The sequence below is a fragment of the Erythrolamprus reginae genome, chromosome 9 (assembly GCF_031021105.1).
Source record: "Erythrolamprus reginae isolate rEryReg1 chromosome 9, rEryReg1.hap1, whole genome shotgun sequence".
NCBI classification, from domain to species: Eukaryota; Metazoa; Chordata; class Lepidosauria; order Squamata; family Dipsadidae; genus Erythrolamprus; species Erythrolamprus reginae.
Genome location: NC_091958.1, coordinates 30,328,744 through 30,345,462, shown reverse-complemented (window position 1 = coordinate 30,345,462; position 16,719 = coordinate 30,328,744). Strand labels below are relative to the sequence as shown.

Below are 16,719 nucleotides of genomic sequence, written 5' to 3'. Positions count from 1 at the left end.
CCTCGTGCCAAAGAAGCCCACCATCAAGGAACTGAATGACTATAGACCACTTACTCTAACATCTGTAGTTCTGAAAACGTTTGAGAGACTAGTGATGTCCCACTTGAAAATCATCACAGATCCACTGTTAGACCCCCTGCAATTTGCCTATCAAAGAAAGAGATCGATAGATGATGTTGTTAACTTGACTCTTTACTACATTCTACAGCATCTTGAATCTCCAAAGACTTATGCAAGTGGCCTGTTTATAATCTTCAGCTTAGCTTTCGATACCATCATTCCGGATATCCTCCTAACTAAACTAAATCAGCTCTCTGTATCTGACCACACTTGTCAATGCATATTAAAGGTTTTAAAGTGTTTTTAAGTACAGTAATACCTCGTCTTACGAACCTAATTGGTTCCGGGGGAGGTTCATAAGACAAAAAGTTTGTAAGACGAAACATTGTTTCCCATAGGAAGCAATGTAAGATCAATTAATCCGTGCAATGAAAAAAAACCGCAAAAAAATGCCGCCGCCCGGCTGTCACCTTTTGAAACAGCCGGGGGGGCTTCTCAGCGTCCTCCTGTACCCGAATGCCACACCCGAACTTCGGGTTCGGCGTTCAGGAGGCCGCCGAGAAGCCCCCGGCTGTTTTAAAAGATGACAGCCGGGCAGCGGGGCTTCTCGGCGGCCTCCCGAACACTGAACCCAGAAGTTCGGCAAAAGTACGGGTTTGGGAGGCCGCTGAGAAGCCCCCCGGCATTTTTAAAAGATGACAGCCGGGTGGCGGGGCTTCTCGGTGGCCTCCTGAACCCAAACGCCAAACCTGAACTGTAGTACTCTGAAGCTTTACTTGAAAGGGCCTTTATTAGTAAGTAACAACATACCGGAACATGGCAGGCACAGACTTAACATTTCACATAACTCAGCCTTTATATACACAGAGCTGGCTGAGGAACAAACCAATCCAGATACAGTAAACTTTCCCGCTTACATTATAACTGGGCGCGTGCGTCCAATCAGCACCCTGGATAGGGACACCAATCACTGCCGCTTGCCGCCGGCTGTTACCAAGCGGACACTTCACTCCTTCCCCTTTGGCTGGAGCACACATAGTCTTTTAAATACGCAGGCTTTTTACAAATTCTTCCAGAGCGTCTCAGCCCCACGGCACCTTCTGGAATTAACTCTGGGAGTGATTCGCTCTGTTCTGAGGCTGAACTTGGGACGGCTTCTGGCTGGGCAGCCTCCAGGGGTAAACTCCCTGGCTCGTCTACTGATAGGGGTGCATTTAGCAATTCCCTCTGAGAGACCCTGGGGCGGTCTTCGTCCCCCACGCCCCCTAAAGCCACGGCCCTATTTAATCGGATTTGATCCAGATGCCTCTTCCATATTTTTTTATTTTTTTATTTTTATTTTATTTTATTAATAGAGTTGAAAGGGACCGTTAGGTCATCGAGTCCAACCCCCTGCCTGAGCAGGAAACCCTACAGCACCCCAGCCAAATGGAAGTCCAATCTCCTCTTGAAGGTGTCCAGAGTTGGGGAGTTCACCACCTCCCCTGGCAGGCAGTTCCATTGGTTGATCGCTCTGACCGTCAGGAAGTTCTTCCTTATTTCCAGGTTGAATCTCTCCTTGGTCAGCTTCCAACCATTGTTCCTCGTCCGGCCCTCTGGTGCCCTGGGGAATAAAGAGACCCCCTCCTCACCATGGCAATCCCTCAAGTATCTGTAAACTGCTATCATGTCCCCTCTAGACCTTCTTTTTTCTAGGCTGTCCATGCCCAGTTCTCTCAATCTCTCTTCGTAAGTCTTGGTTTCGAGTCCCCTAATCATTTTGGTTGCTCTTTTTTGCACCTTCTCCAGAGTTTCGATGTCTTTTTTGTAGTGAGGTGACCAAAATTGGATGCAGTACTCCAGGTGGGGTCTGACCAGGGCATAGTAGAGTGGTATTAGTACTTCCCTGGTCTTGGAGCGTATTCCTCTGTTGATGCATCTTAGGATTGAGTTGGCTTTTTTGGCTGCTGCTGCACATTGCTGACTCATGTTTAGTTGATTGTCCACCAAGACTCCAAGATCTCTTTCGCAGTCACTACTGCTGAGTGGGGTATCTCCCAGGCTGTATGTATGTCTAGGGTTCTTTTTGCCGAGGTGGAGGACTCTGCATTTGTCGGTGTTGAACCTCATTTTGTTGGTATGGGCCCACTGTGATAGTCTGTCTAGGTCTTCTTGTACTCTGAGCCTGTCCTCAAGGGTGTTGGCTACCCCCGCCAGCTTTGTGTCATCTGCAAATTTTATTAGTTCCCCTTTTATTCCCTCGTCCAGGTCGTTGATGAAGATGTTAAAGAGTACAGGACTCAGTGCAGAGCCCTGTGGTACTCCACTGTCTACTTTTTTCCATGTGGATTTGGTGCCGTTGAGGACAACTCGTTGGGTGCGGTTGGTCAGCCAACTGTTTATCCATCTACATGTGTAGTAATCTACTCCATTTTTTTCTAGTTTGTGGATTAGGAGATTGTGGTCGACTTCATCGAAAGCCCTACTGAAGTCCAAGTATATGAGGTCCACTGAGTTGCGTTGGTCAACTGACTTGGTTATGGTGTTGAAAAATGATATGAGATTGGTTTGGCATGATTTGTTTCTGATGAATCCGTGCTGGCTATTGGATATGATCTTGTTTGTTTCTAGGAAGTGAGTAAGTTGTTTTTTGATTATTTTCTCCAGTATTTTTCCAGGTATAGAGGTCAGACTGATTGGTCTGTAGTTACCTGGGTCGGTCTTTTTGCCTTTTTTGTGGATGGGGACTACGTCAGCTCACTTCCAGTCTTCCGGTAGGTCTCCAGTGATCCAGGATATTTGGTAGATGAGGAGGAGTGGTTCCGCTATGGTGTCTGCCAATTCTTTTAGGACTTTGGGATGAAGTCCGTCTGGCCCTGGTGATTTGTATTCGTTGAGTTCCTTCAGGTACTCCCTCACTGTGCTTTTGTCTATGTTGAGTTCGGTTCTGGGGCAGTTTGTTGCAGTTAAATTGCAGATTGGTTGGAGGGAGGTTCCCTTTTGTGTGAAGACTGATGCAAAGTAGGCGTTGAGTAGCTGTGCTTGGTCATTGCTGTCTGTGATTTCTCTACCCTCTTCGTTTTTTAGTGTGATGATTGTTTCTTTGATTTTCTTCTTATTGTTGATGTGTTGGAAGAATCTTTTTTTGTTGTCTTTGACTTCCGCTGCAAGGTGTTGTTCATATTGTGCCTTTGCTGTTTTTATTTTTTGTTTGCAGGAACTGGCTGTTTGCTGATATTCCGCTTTGGTTATGAGTCCTTCTTTCCATTGTTTGTACTTAGCTTTTTTTCCTTTTATGTCATCTGCGAGGGCTTTGTTTAGCCATGCAGGTTTAGTTTTGGTTTTCCTGTTTTTCCTTTTCATGGGGATTGCGTTGTTTTGGGCGTCTATGATGCTGTTTTTTAGGATCACCCAGGCTTCCTGAGTGGTTTTTCCTTCTAAGAGTTTGTTCCAGGGGCATTGTTCAAGGTTCGCTCTGAGCTTGTTAAAGTCCGCTTTTCTGAAGTCTGGGACTGTAGTGGTGTTGGGTATAGTAGCTAGTGATTGCACTATGTTGAATTTGAGGATGACGTGGTCGCTCTCTCCCAGTTTCCCTTCTTCTTCTGTTCCTTCTATTGTTTCTTCCCTGTTTGTTAGTATTAGGTCTAATATAGCATTCCCTCTGGTTCCTGTTTCAACTTTTTGGGTTAGAAAGTTGTCAGCTAGACTGGAAAGAAATTTGGCAGACTTTCCGCTTGGTGCTGAGTTAGTTTTCCAGTTGATGTCTGGGTAGTTGAAGTCCCCCATTATTGTCGTGCTGTGTTTGTTGCATATGTCTGTTAGTTGGCATGTGAAGAGGTCGTCCATTGTGTCTGTTTGATTGGGTGGTCTGTAGTATACTCCAATTGTGGTGTTGCTCTTTTTTTCTTTTATGTTGACCGATATGATTTCTAGGGGGTTATCATCTTTGGTTGGATGTAGTTCTGTGGCAGTGTAGTGGTCTTTGATGTATATTGCAACACCTCTTCCTGTCTTGTTTGACCTGTTCTTCTTGAAGAGGTTGTAACCCATTATCTGTGTGTTCCAGGCGTGTGTTTCGTCCCACCAGGTTTCTGTGATTCCAATTGGATCGTATTGGCCCTCGTGTATTAATAATTCCAGTTCATCCTGTTTGTTTCCCAAGCTTTGTGCGTTCGTGTACAGGCATTTTAGATGTTTGTGTTTGTTTGCAGGTAGAAATTTTTTATTCTCAGGTTTGTTTGTAGGCTTGTCCCGTTCCCCTTCCTTGTTTTGTTCAGTGTTTTGTCGTATAGTTTGCGGCCATCCTTCAACACTGTCTCAAACGAACGGGGCCCCAATTCCCTGCTTACGGTAGCCAATTCCCAATTCCGCCCGCCCGCGTAAGAACGTACATACACTGAGTCACCTACCTCCACCTTCCTGCCCGGCAGTTCCGGCCACTGTGCCGCTTGCGAGTACAATGGATGTAGCCTGTCAAGGGTAATCCTAAGCTTCCGACCCATCAATAGCTCAGCCGGGGTCTTCCCTGTTGCCACACATGGGGTAGAATGTTGGACTAGCAATAGCTCAGCTAACTTCTGTTGCCAAGACCCCCTTGGCATTCTCTTGAGCGCATCCTTGGCCGAACAAACCATACGTTCAGCCTGCCCATTACTAGCCAGATGCCAAGGCAATGCCAACGCATGCCTAATACCCGCAGCCACCAGAAAAGATTCAAACACCACAGACGTAAACTGTGGACCGTTATCTGACACAAGAATGTCAGGGAACCCGTGCGTGGCAAATAAAGACCCTAACTCATCAATGACGGCCTGTGACTGGGTAGACCTTAGGTGAGCCACCTCCAACCACTTAGAGTGGGCATCTACCACAACTAAGAAATTCTGCCCCAGGAAGGGGCCAGCCAGATCAATGTGCAGCCGCGCCCATGGCCCTGCAGGAGGTTCCCAACACAATGGATCGGATCGGGGGGGAAAAGGCCGACTTTCCTGGCACAGGGAACATGCCACAACCCGCTGCTCAATCTCCCTATCCATGCCCGGCCACCAGACATAGTCGCGGGCTAGCCCCTTCATGCGGACGATGCCCGGATGCCCTTTGTGTAAAAGTGCAAGAACCTGACAGCGAAGATTCGGAGGAATCACCACTCTACTTCCTCTAAGTAGAGATCCCCTTTCCACAGAAAACTCATTCCGGCAACGCCAATACGGTGCAAACACCTCCGAAGGGGAGGAGGCAGGCCACCCTCGAAGCACCCACTGCTTGACTCTGGCTAACACCTGATCGCGCCCCGTTTCTCTAGCCACCTCAGGGGCTGCCAACAAAAGGGTTTCCTCCCCTAAAGCCATGACTGAACAAGCTGGTGCTGGGTCTAACAGAAGATCGGCTAGGGGACATCTGCTCAGTGCATCTGCATGAGCTATGTGGCGCCCCGGTCTATAACTTACTGTGTAATTATAATTATCCAAAAAAACTATCCAGCGAGACATCCGTGGGGATAACACAATTGGGCTTTGCCGGTTGCCCGCTAACAGCCCTAGCAAAGGCTGGTGGTCAGTCACCAGCTCAAAATGCCGTCCATATAAATAATCATGAAACCGGCGGACCCCTGCGATGAGGGCCAAAGCCTCCTTATCTATGTGGCCATAATTCCTCTCCGCCTTGGCCAAGGTCCGCGAAAAAAAAGCTAACGGAGCCTCCGTACCGTTGGGCAATCTATGGCTTAATACGGCTCCCACACCGTACTGGGACGCATCGCATGTCAAAACTAAAGGTAGAGCAGGTGAGTACTGCGTTAATACATTATTGAAGGTAAGTAAATCTTTAACTGTCACAAAAGCAGCTTCTTCACGTTTTCCCCAATGCCACATAGCTCTCTTGTCCAATAATCTGTGCAACGGCTCTGCTACTGACGCCTTGTGTGGCAAAAATAAAGCATAGAAATTCAACAGTTCTAAAAATGCCTGAAGCTCCGCCTTGGACTGTGGCCTCGGTGCCTCCCTAATAGCCCTCATTTTTTCTGCTGTGGGGTGAATTCCTTCAGCGTCTAGAGTAAACCCCCAAAATTCCATTTTTGAAACCCCATACACACATTTTTTTGATTTTAGTTTTAATCCCGCGTCCCGGAACTTGGCTAAAACCTTTTTTACTCTCGACTCTAGCTCCTCAGCTGTACTACCTGCAACCAAAACGTCGTCGAAGTAGGGTACCGTTCCCTCGATTCCATACACTAACCGCTCCATGAGACCCTGGAATATTCCCGGAGCAATGGATACCCCAAATTGCAATCGGTTGCACTTAAAGACCCCCCGATGAGTGATAATAGATTGTGCCTCCGCCGTCTCGGGGTCCACCGGGAGCTGTTGGTAAGCCTGTGTGAGGTCGAGCTTGGCAAAAATCTTACCATTACCAAGGGAGTGAAGTAGCTGCTGCACTACAGGAAGCGGAGAGGAATGATGGGCCAATGCCTTATTAATGGAGCACTTATAGTCCCCACATAACTGAATTCCCCCATCCCCCTTTACTGCAATTACTACAGGGGTTTCCCACTTTGCCTGATCAACTGGCTCTAAAACCCCTTGAGCTATTAATCTATCTAGCTCGGCGTCCACCTTTGGCCTCAGGGGAATGGGCACACGGTGGGCTTTTAAGCGCACCGCCGGTACCTGGGGGTCCAAACTGAATGAAATTGGGGAGCCCGTATAACAACCCAAATTCTCGTCAAAAACAGTGGGAAATTCCTTAGCCCACAGGTCAAACCCTGAACCTTCCCTCACAGCATTGACCCTGACCACCGAGAGACCCAATGAATTGAACCAGTCCAGTCCAAGCAAGTCAGAAAAGGGTCCATTGACCACAATTAGCGATAATTTCCCCACAAAATCCTTAAAACGCACAGCAAACCTGCCCTCCCCCACAACAGGAATAGGGGTTCCCTGATAGTCCCTCAAGTTCAAATGACAAGGTTGAAGGCAAGATTTCTTCAAAGCCGGAAAACAACACTTCATCGTGGACCAGGAGGCGAGCGAATGAGCAGAACCCTTGTCCACCTGCATGGAGCAAACTGCCCGTCCCAGGAAAACTTCCACTGAAATCTTGTCTGACGAAACAGACGTCTCCCGAACGTACGTTGGAACCGGACGCGGCAAACTGAAAATGGCATTACAATCTTCCCTCCGATTAAATGGCGACTTCCTCTGCCAATGAGAACAGAAATTTGCAGAGTCCCTCTGGTCCCTCGCAGCCGGCGGCGGGGATCTGCGAAACCGGCAGACCCTGGCGATGTGACCTCTTGCCCCACAACGCCGGCAAGCCGCGTCCCGGAAAGGACAAGCCGACCTGAAATGGCTTCCCCCGCACCCCCTGCAACAAGACAGCGGGGGACGGGAGCAGGCAGCAGGCAGATCACGCCACAACCCACCGCCAGCCGGCAAACCTCTTCTTCCTCGGCCACCCCAGGCTCCTCAACCTCTGGGGAAGGTCAAGTCCTGAATGGCCTTGTCCAGCAAAGGCGAACTCTTCAGCGTGACATTAACACAGCTGTCCATGACAGCTAGGGATTGGGTCGACAGCTCAAAAGCCCGAGCCTCCGCCAACGCAGCCTGGAAGGTCAAGTCCTGAATGGCCAGGAGACGCCGCTTGAGGCGGCCGTCCCTTACCCCAAAAACCAGTCTATCCAATAAGTAGTCATTTAAATTGTCAAATTCACAATAAAGGGCCGCCCTACGAAGGGCTGCTACAAATTCATTTATCGACTCCCCATCCCCTTGATTTCTGTGGTAAAACTTATAGCGGCGTGTACACCGGGAGGGGGTCGGAGCATAGTGATCTTGAAGCATTCTCAAAAATTCTTCCCAGGGAACGTTGTGAATTGAGACTGGAGCAAACAGAGCTCGAGTGGTCTCGAACATTTCGGTCCCACAGAACCCTAGAAAATAGGATCTCTTCCGATCCCCAGAGATCTCAGTGTACCCGTTTGAGATCAAAAAGCAGTCAAAACGGGCCACATACGAATCCCACGTCTCCCCTTGTGGGTCAAAAGGGGCGAAAGTTAACTGGGTTGACATCCTGAAGGATATAATTACCACTATATGACTGGAATCCTCGTCACCAATGTAGTACTCTGAAGCTTTACTTGAAAGGGCCTTTATTAGTAAGTAACAACATACCGGAACATGGCAGGCTTCTCAGCGTCCTCCTGAACCCAAACACCAAACCCATCATTTGCTTTGGGGGGGGGGGGAGCTACAATGCCCATTGTTTGTCTTGAGGGGGAGTGAGGACTACAACACCCATTGTAGGGGGAGTGAGGACTACAACACCCATTGTTTGCCTTGGGGGGGAGTGAGGACTACAATGCCCATCATTTGCTTTGAGGGGGATTGAGGACTATAAAGCCCATCATTTGCCTTGAAGGGGGGAGTGAGGACTACAGTGTCCATTGTTTGCCTTGGGGGGAGTGAGGACTGTAGCACCCATCATTTGCCTTGAGGGGGAGTGAGGACTACAATGCCCATCTTTTAGACTCCCGGCCTTGGCTACACCACCCTTTAGCCTCAAGTTTGGCGCTCTGCGATCCTCTTGGTGACATGTCGGCATTACCCAGAGCTTTTTACATTGGCACAGCCTGCACTACCCATCATCCACCGCCCCAGCTCCTTGCAGCCCCCTTGTCAACGGGACTTGTTCTATTGTCCAATGGTTTTCACTGGGAAGTCTCTTAAATGGCACAGACTACACCACCCATCCTCCCCAAGCTTGGTTACCCATCACCCATCAGCCCCAGGTTTGCCTGCCTTGCAACCTCTTATTGATGGGATGTGTTGTACCGCCTGATGCTTTCCACTTTGCAAAGTTCCTTAAATAGCATGGACTACACTACCCATCAGCTTCTCCAGGTGGAGTTTACGTATAGTTTTAAACATTATTGCATATAATTTATCTTCTGGTTACCTCTTATTTATTGGTATTATTGTGAAAACAAATATTTTTCTAGTGTGGTGCAGGAGTATTTTGTCTTTATCCTTTGTGCTATCTTATTGCTGCTTTTAATATTGTTGATGGCAAAATTAATAATATTTTGTTAATTTGGTGTATTTGCACTGTTCTGGTTATTTATTTATTTATATGTATGTAATATGTTGATGTGACTTGAATATATTTTCTGCGTTATTAACACATTGGTCAAAAACTGAGAGGCCAGCGAACAGACATGTGGAATCAGTGCGGCTTTACTAAAGCTGAATATATGACAGAACTGGTGGCCCTAGCAGCTGCACTTTATAATGTTATATTTGTTATATGTCTAGTAAATATTTGTATATGTTTACAGTTCACTGTGCTTTCCTTTATGATGTTATATTTGCACTATAGTAATAAACATACTTGACCAAAAGATTTAACAAAATGACTCACATTATTAATCTGTCAAACAAGTGTACCTTATAGTGGCAGGGTTTAAATTTTTTTTGTGAAAGGTAAATTTAATACATAATTGGTATGTCGCAAAATAAAAGTAGTTTTAAAATGGCGGGGGGGGGGGGTCCCCAGACACTTAGGCTGTATGGGGCCCCAAAATTCCTGATGGCTGCCCTGCCCATGGGAACCCAATACAGGTCCAGGGGGTGCCCCCTTTTGCAACCCTCTAGCAAGTCAACAAGACAGCCCGGATTCACTTAACAATTGTGGCAAGAAAATGAGGCAAAACTCACTTAACAAATTTTTCACTTAGCAACATAAAATTTTGGACTCCAATGATAGTCATAGGTTGAGGACTATTCTAAAGGCAGGATACATTTTAATAAATGAAAATAAATAAAATACAAATTCAAAGAATAAAAAGAAAACAGGTATGACAAAAGAAAAACCAGAGTAAGAAGAAAAACAGAACAATATGCATACACTAAAGACAAAGAAAAGAAATATATGAAGAAATGACTTTCCCCCTTTATCAATAATCTTAGTAGCATTACCTTCCAAGAAGCAAATTTTCTGAGGTGGACTTATCAACTGTATCTCCATGTTATTCTGATTCACTTGTTATGAAAATAAACTTGAGGTCAAAATCCCCCACCCCACCCCCTTTTTTTTTTGCTAAGCAAGCACAATTGAATGACTCCACAGACTATGGTTAAAAAAAAAAAAACCACTGACGCAAACTTTGTGTTACTTTTGAAAAAGTCAGATGAGAAAAAGTCATTTCCTCTTTTTCTCTCTGACAACCCTGATCAGGATGAAGAGCTGAGCTGTCCCAGCAGCTAAAAGAATGGAAAGAGTTGAGCTAACTGGGGTTTTTTACTCGTCTTTGGGTTATTCCACAATTGCATTGCGCTTACTACAAAAGGATCGTTCTATAAAAAGAAAATTGTTTTCAAGGAAATAGAAAACCAGCTGGGTCAGCAAAGTAGAGAACCCCCAAGATGGGACCATTTTCATTGTTTACTTTGCAGCCTGCGTCTAATGTAGTTGACCTTTTTGAAGTTTATATATGTAGATGTACGGAGATTTTTGTTAGACCTAATTTGAGGATATTGTATACCACTCAGAGTTGTCAGCAACTCAAGCAAAAATTTAAGCTCAGGAAGTAATAAATAACAAACGTTTCCAATCTTAGGTCTGGAAACGTGGTCCAGCAAATTAATTCCTCTTGTTTCTGTGAAGTCATATCATTCATTTCATTTTCATTTATTAGATTTCTAAGCCACCCAACTCCTTCTGGGCTCTTTTTTGGTGGTCTCTGAGCTGCCCTGTTCTCTTGTAGGCATTTCACAATACAGCTGGGTCACGTCTTCTGAAAATATGACCTAGTTGGGAATTGAAATGTCTGCAAGAAACCAACTGGGCTCAGACAGCATCAAAGACCCCACAGCTCAACCCTAAGCTACAGAGTTTATCTTCTCTTGATTGCTAACACCGATGATGTTACCTAGTTGGGTAATGAAACGTCTACAAGAAAATATTTACACTCAGATAGCACCAAAGGCCCCCACAGTTCAACCCTGAGCAACAAATATTCTCTTCTATTGGAACCTGTTATTTAAAAACGGAATAACAGAGCTGGAAGGGACCTTGGAGTCTTCTAGTCCAACCCCCAGATCTGCCATTTCTCGGGCTCTTCTGTATCACAGCCGCATCTAGACGGATAGCAGGCCAAAAACTCCAAGTGCTGATTGCATCTGATCTATAGGAAACCAGGTCTTAAATATTAATTAATGAATGCTTTAGTATTAATAATGAATGCTTTAGTTTGATTGTTGAATGAATGATATTGATAGTTTTTTAATTAGAATTTTAAAGATTGTTTTTTAATGTATTAATTGGATGTATTAATTGGATTGTTATTATTGTTTCTTGTTTTTCTGTACATGCTGTGAGTCGGCCCGAGTGCTCGGAGAGGGGTGGCAAAAGAAATCCAATTAAATCTAAATCTAAATCTAATTCCCACTACTGAGAGACTGCCACTCACTGACTATTGTACAGCACAGTGCAGTTCTTGCCAGTTTCAGCCACTTCTCTACCACCATAATGTAAATTTTGGTTATCCAGAAGATAAATCTATTTCACTTCTTCTGCTCCACAGTTTCTGCCTGCGCAATCATAGCAATATCTTCTTCCCTATGTTCTATTTGTGGACTGATGTCCTCTCATTTTGCTTCCCCCCCCCACACTGATTTTAAACTTGAACAAACATCCAAATGGGATAAGAAAGAGGAGCAGACAAAGAAAACATAGTGATGTGCAAGCAATCCTTGTGTTCTAATCTTTTGTAGTAGTGTTCCAATATTTAAGACGGTTAGTGCAATAAAGGGGGGATCAACTTAATCATCACATCCATCTATGACTTCAAAGGGCAGAGTGGAAAATAGGTTGGGCCCCCTCTTTTTTGAGGGGCTGCTACAAAGAAGGGGGGAGGTCAACCTATTTTCCAAAACACCAGAAGGCAGAGCAAGAAACAACAGGTGGAAGTTGTGGGTGCTCCATCACTGGAGGCTTTTAAGAAAAGACTGGACACAGCCACTTGTCAGAAATGGTGTAGGGCAGTAATGGCAACCCTGTGGTACACGGAGCTATATTTATGTATGTATGTATCTATCTATGTATGTATGTATCTATGTATGTATCTATGTATTTATTTATTTATTGGATTTCTATGCTGCCCCTTTCCAAAGACTCGAGGTGGCTTACAAGATATTAAAAAACAGTAAATCACAATAAAATCAAACCAATTAATTAAAATTTCAAAATCTAAAATCCCTGATTAAATTACAAATCAATCCCACCCATTTGTACATCAATCATACAATCATTCCTTGACCAGGGGCTGAGATCTAATCAGCCCAAGCCTGGTGGCATAAATGAGTCTTAAGATTCTTACGAAAGACGAGGAGGGTGGGGGCAGTATGGCTCTCTGGGGGGAGCTGATTCCAGAGGGGCGGCCCCCCCACAGAGAAGGCTCTTCCCTTGGGTCCCGCCAGACGACATTGTTTAGTCGACAGGACCCAGAGAAGGCCGACTCGGTGAGACCTTATCGGCCGTTGGGATTCATGTGGCAGAAGGCGGTCCTGCAAGTAATCTCGTCTGATGGCACGTAGGGCTTTATAGGTCATAACCAACACTTTGAATTGCATCCGGAAACCAATCAGCAGCCAATGCAGACCACGGAGTGCTGGAGAGACATGGACATGCCTTGGAAGGCCCATAACCGCTCATGCGGCTGCATTCTGCACAATTTGCAGTTTGGACTGCGTGATGTAGTGGCGGATTATGTCACTCTTCCTCAAGAATCTTGAGATAGGCAGAGAGGAAAGGAAACCTGGATTTAATTTGCTGCTCTTTTTCAATCAGTTTTGCTTCTTTCTCTCTCTCCTCTATTCCCCACCCCCACCCCATCTCTTTTCTGTGTCTCATTCCTGAACTTTCGCTCTCCTTTTTTGTGAACTTTGCTGGAGTTCTTAGTTTCTGTCTTCAGGCTGTCTGAAGTACTTCGGTTTCTTCAGTTCCTCTTTCATTCCCCGTTCACTCTCCTGCCACAAATGTGGACCAGTTTCTTTTTCAACCCTCTGGTTTCAAGGTTCAAAGCCTTCATTTTCATTGCACATCACGCATACAACGAAATTGGTTTTCTCTGCTCTCTGGTGTTCTGTCTGTCTTTGCTTCGTTGCAGGGAATATCTCTCTAGTGCTAGACAGAAGTTGCCTGAAGATGAGCTCCAGCGTGAGTCTGAAAGCTTGGAAGATAAAACCTCTGGTCCCACTCATCGACCCAGATTGGATCTTGCAACATTATCATGGGACACATATATTCCAGTGGTGAAATACAGTAGGTTCTGACAGGTTCTGGAAAACCAGTAGTGGAAATTTTGAGTAGTTCAGAGAGCTGATAATGGAAATTTTGAGTAGCTCAGAAAACTGGCAAATACCACCACTGGCTAGCCCCAGAGTGAGGAGGGAATGGAGATTTTGCAGTATCCTTCCCCTGCTATGCCCACCAAGCCATGCCCACCAAGCCACACCATGCCCACCAAGCCACGCCCACAGAACTGGTAGTAAAAAAAAGTTTGGATTTTACCACTGGTATATTCATTCATGAAAGTCAACCTCTCTCTTTAAGAACAGATCATTTCAAAGGTCTAAGACAATGATGGCGAACCTTTTTTTCCTTGGGTGACAAAAGAGCGTGCGTGCGCACTATCGCGCATGCATGAGTGCCCATACCCATAACTCAATGCCTGGGGAGGGTGAAAACAGCTTCCCCCACCTCCCAGAGCCCCTCTGGAGGTTAGAATCTGCCTGTTTCCCAACTTCTGGTGGGCCCACTAGGCTCGTGTTTCACCCTCCCCAGGCTCCAAAGGATTCCATGGAGTCGGATATGATTAAAAACGCCCTCCCCCACCCCCTGGAGGCTCCCTGGAAGCCAAAATAACCCTCCCAGAGCCTCTGTGCAAGCCAATAACCAGCTGGCCAGCAGAAACAAGCGCATTGTAGCTGAGCTAGGGCAACCCTTTGTGTGCAAGCAGATATGGCTCTGCGTGCCACCTGTGTCACCCATGCCATAGGTTCACCATCACTGGTCTAAGGTCTCCTGTCTTGGGCAGAGGGTTGGACTAGAGGACCTCCAAGGTCCCTTCCAGCCAGTAGCAGACTGCACACCATAGCAGCCTCCAGATTGCGCAATTTGCACACAACTGCTCTCGTAGCAGTCCTATGGGCCCCATCATATTATTTCGTATTTTTTGCTTCATGTGCATGCAGAGAAGCAATATTTTATGAAGGGACTTCAACTGTCAGGGAATTCTGGAAGTTGAAGTCCAAATATCTTCAAGTTGCCAAGGTTGGGAAACACTGCTCTATGCTTCTATCTCACATTACTTGGCTTAACTTCTCTGCAATGGTGTAGGTACTCCTGCTTGAGCAGGGGGCTGGACTAGAAGACCTCAGAGGTCACTTCCAGCTCCTTCCCTCCATCTCTACCTCCAGTTGCAACTTAAGACTTTCAAAGGGAGATTGAACTGCCATTGGTCGGAATGGTGCAAGGAGTCCTGCTTGAGGGGGTTGGGGTTGGACTAGATGACCCACAAGGGTCCCAAATCCCCCGGAGGCAAAGCAGCCTATCGCTTTCCCTACCTTGGCAAGGCGAAGAGGTCCGGGAAGCAGCTCCGGCTGCTTGGATTCCCCCAAGACCCTCGCTTGGGGCTCAGCTAAGCCCCCTCCTCCTCCCGGACAGCCGCGTGTTGGGAGCCAGCCGCCCAGGTGGGAGAGGGGCAAAACCTTGAGTCGGGGAGTCCCGCAGCCGCTTGCTTACCTGCAGCCTTTCCTTCCTCTCTCTCTCTCACTGCCGGGCCCGCTGCGTTCTCCTCTTCTCCGGCGGGAGCTAAGCAGGCACTCAAGCGACGGCCAGCCGGGGTTGATCTGCGCGGATCCACAGGCGGGGCTTTCCTTGCGCGAGGGGACGTTCACGGGCGAGGGGGGGGGAGTTGGTGGAGGCGTGGGAAAGACGGCTGTCCTTCGCACCCCCCTCCGCTCGGGTGGAATCCAGTTCTCGGCGGCAAGGTGCGCGGGGAGCGAGGCCGTTAACAGATTGACAAGAGCTGCAAGGGACCTCAAAGGTCATCTGGTCCAACCGCAGGAAACGCTGTATCTGCGGAAGGAGAGGAGGACGGGGCGAGCGGGAAAGAACATCCAAAGTGCGCGCCTCGCAACCGGTGAGGGCCAAAGTTTGCGAGGGTCGACCGCCGCCCCCCTCTCCCCCGCAGTTGCAAACAGGGGACCCTGAGACGCTTCGTCTTCGAGGCTCATCTTCCGCCTGCAATCCCCTCCGCCCCCTCCTCCCTCTTCTGCCCTCCCCTCCTTCCCGTTTTTGGGGCTTGGGCAAGAATAAAATTACGCCCAGGAAGAAGAACAAGAGGAAGAAGAGGAAGAAGGAAGAGGAAGAAGAGGAAGAAGAAGAGGAAGAGGAAGAACAAGAAACGCCAAAGAGCCTTTTCTGATCGTATAGGATAAGAATTCCGTTGTAGGCAAAAGCTGTTCTTTAGCCTATCGATTAGAACAGGGGTCAGGAACCTTTTTGGCTAAGAGAGCCGTAAACGCCACATATTTTGAAATATAATTCCGCGAGAGCCGTACAATATTGCTTCACATCTCAATATCCTTTTCGATCTAGTTTTTACGCCCATCGGTGAACGCAGGTCTGAACGAGCCCGTGGTATCCAAGTTAATTTCAAAGTACACTGCTCAAAAAAAAGTGAAGGGAACACTTAAACAACACAATATAAACTCCAAGTTGTCAATCAGCGTTGCTTCCTAAGTGGACAGTTTGATTTCACAGAAGTTTGATTTACTTGGAGTTATATTGTGTTGTTTAAGTGTTTCCTTTATTTTTTTGAGCAGTGTAGATAGAGCAGGAGGTCTCCAATCTTGGCGATTTTAAGACTTGCAGACTTCAACTCCTAGAGTTCCTCAGCCAGCGAAGCTGCCTGGGGAACTCTGGGAGTTGAAGTCCGCAAGTCTTAAAGGCCGCTAAAGAAAAGTTTGGACAAAAAACCCCTCTCTCTTCCTCCCTTTCACTCTATTTCTCCCTCTTTCTCTCTTTTCCTTCCTTCCCTTCTTTCTCTCTCTCCATCCCTCTTTCTTTCTTTCTTCCTCTCTTTTTTGCTCTCTTTTTCTCTCCCTCCTTCCCTTCCTCTGTCTTTCTCTCTCCCTTGCTCTCTCTCTCTCTGTCTCCCTTGCTATCTCTTTCTTGCTTTTTTCTCTCTCTCTTTCACTGTCTTGCTATATGTCTCTTTCTTTCTCTTTGCCTCTCTTGCTATCTCTCTTTCTTTCTCTCTCTCTCTCTGTCTCTCTTTCTTTCTCTCTCTCTCTGCCTGTCTTGCTAAGTCTCTCTTTCTCTTGCTATGTCTCTCTTTCTTTTTCTCTCTCTCTGCCTCTCTTGTTATGTCTCTCTTTCTTTTTCTCTCTCTCTGCCTCTCTTGCTAAGTCTCTCTTTCTCTTGCTATGTCTCTCTTTCTTTCTCTCTGCCTCTCTTGCTAAGTCTCTCTTTTTCTCTTCCTATGTCTCTCTTTCTTTTTCTCTCTCTCTGCCTCTCTTGCTATGTCTCTCTTTCTCTCTCTCTCTCTGCCTCTCTTATATGTCTCTCTTTCTTTCTTTCTCTCTCTCAACTGACCGCCACGTCAGGGCTCCCGCTTGC

The 16,719-nt window shown here is 46.7% G+C and overlaps 1 protein-coding gene across 1 annotated transcript in view; it reads right to left on the bottom strand.

Moving 5' to 3' along the window:
* Positions 1-15,380, bottom strand: part of LOC139172044 (adhesion G-protein coupled receptor G1-like) — a 55,460-nt gene extending 40,080 nt beyond the window's left edge. The window contains exon 1 of the mRNA XM_070760704.1: positions 14,839-15,380. The gene's annotated coding sequence lies outside the window, so the exon portion shown is untranslated. The remainder of the gene's footprint in view (positions 1-14,838) is intronic.
* Positions 15,381-16,719: the final 1,339 nt, after the last annotated feature.